The 1,850-nt window shown below is 51.4% G+C and overlaps 1 protein-coding gene across 1 annotated transcript in view; it reads right to left on the reverse strand.

Annotated features, from left to right (window-relative positions):
* SERINC5 (serine incorporator 5) overlaps positions 1-1,171 on the reverse strand; it is a 148,690-nt gene extending 147,519 nt beyond the window's left edge. The window contains exon 1 of the mRNA XM_011992213.1: positions 1,056-1,171. The gene's annotated coding sequence lies outside the window, so the exon portion shown is untranslated. The remainder of the gene's footprint in view (positions 1-1,055) is intronic.
* Positions 1,172-1,850: the final 679 nt, after the last annotated feature.

Genomic DNA, 1,850 nt, shown 5'->3' on the forward strand with positions numbered 1-1,850 from the left:
CCAAAACCTCTGCCTCCCGGGTTCCAGCAATTCTCCTGCCTCAGCGAGTAGCTGGGATTACAGGCATGCGTCATCACAACCGGCTAATTTTTAGAGAGATGGGGTTTCTCCATGTTGGTCAGGCTGGTCTCAAACTCCTGACCTCAGGTGATCCGACCACCTTGGCCTCCCAAAGTGCTGGGATTACAAGCATGAGCCACTGCGCCTGGCCTGTTTGCTTTTCTTTTAACTTCCTACCGCTCCATCCACAGGAAATCACACTGCACCGAGGCCCACCACGGCGATGCTTCCAGCAGGCCTGGGAAAACAGGGGTTAACTTTGATTTGGTTCTTTCCAAAGTCCTAAGAGGGGAGACTTTAGAAACCTGCCAAAACATCAATAGCAAAATAATTCTTTTACAAAACCCATTTGAATACTGGTAATTACAGAGCCCTCAATTAGGCACTTGGGAATGACAGAAAGAGCCTCAAGGGGACTTCAAGGGACCAGGACAGATGCCCCTAAAGAGCTATAATATAATTACTACATAATAAAAACTGTTGCATCATATTGGAGAGAAATATCTCAAAACGAGAATAAAAGATTTGCAGAGCTTTCTGAAAACAGTCTTTGCTGGTCAACCTTGTTCTCAAATACCTGGTAAGGTGGGGACCATTCCCATTCTCTTTCTCTCTCTCTCTGCCTGACTCAGGGAAAAAAATCATTTCATCTCAGTAGTCAAAAGCCTCAATTTCCTCAACTCTGAAAAGACCAGCTTTAATGCATGCCAAGCACAGTATTAGACCTCAAAAACCAAGACAGCTCCACGTGGCCACTCCAAACAGGACAGATAATCTGCCAATATAATCGCCGGTTACAGAAACCCACAGTTTATCCCCTGCATCACTTACAGCTGGCCTCGACTGTGGAAAGGCTGAGTGTCAGCAAGAACACCCCGAACCTGGATGCTCCCCAGAGTCTGATTCGTTCGTGAAAACACTCCATTAAAACTGTACCGAAACGCTGATAATCTACATGTACAGAGAGAAAGGAGCTCCACATCCAGGAGACTCGCCTACTTCGTTTTTTCTAACTCTGCGGAAGGAGTGAAACCAGCATTACAGGGCTAAGACGTACTAATTCTACACTGATGCACTAACTTGTAGGAGACATAATGTTTTAAGATATCATAGGTTTAAACAGGCGAGAGTTAAAAAACAGGTTCGAGCAAGTTTATTTGCAAAGAGAGACAGGAAGGCTCGAGCCCTACCCAGGCAGTCGTGCTAGTACCGAGCCAGGGTTGGGTCGGGAAATTCAGGAAGCAGGGCTGAGTTTTCCCTTCGCCCAGACCTGCGCCCGGTAGTTTGGAAGTCAGGCTTCCAGACATTTTCAAAGGTACAGAACCCACGCTCGACTTCGAGATGCCAAGCGCAACCTGCTTGGGTTGTTTGACCCGAGTTTTATTCAGGGCATAGCAAAGGAGACGTTGCCTAAACCCACTTTTCTTCCTGATTCATCCGACAGGCAGAGTGGAGAGGGCTACGGAGCTCGGCGCTATTCACCAGTGCCGGGTGCAGGAGGCTACACGTCCCTGGAGCAGTCGGGATCCTCCGCCCGAGCCCTGCACGCCCCGCCCCACGCGGAGTCCCGGAGGCCGGAGGGGAAGACCCCGGGGTAGCCTCCTGGGCTTCCCCCTACCCCTTCCCGCCCGCCCAGGGCACAGGATTTCCCGGACGGCTGAGTGCCGCAGGGCCAGCCCAGGTGACCCACCCGAGCCCTACGTTCGGCAGCGGAACTGGGAGCGCACCCAAGCAGCTCCTCGACGCCTGGTCTTCTGGCCCGGTTCTCCGATCTGACAACCCCCGCGCTG

The sequence above is a fragment of the Mandrillus leucophaeus genome, unplaced genomic scaffold (assembly GCF_000951045.1).
Source record: "Mandrillus leucophaeus isolate KB7577 unplaced genomic scaffold, Mleu.le_1.0 Scaffold407, whole genome shotgun sequence".
Taxonomy (NCBI): Eukaryota; Metazoa; Chordata; class Mammalia; order Primates; family Cercopithecidae; genus Mandrillus; species Mandrillus leucophaeus.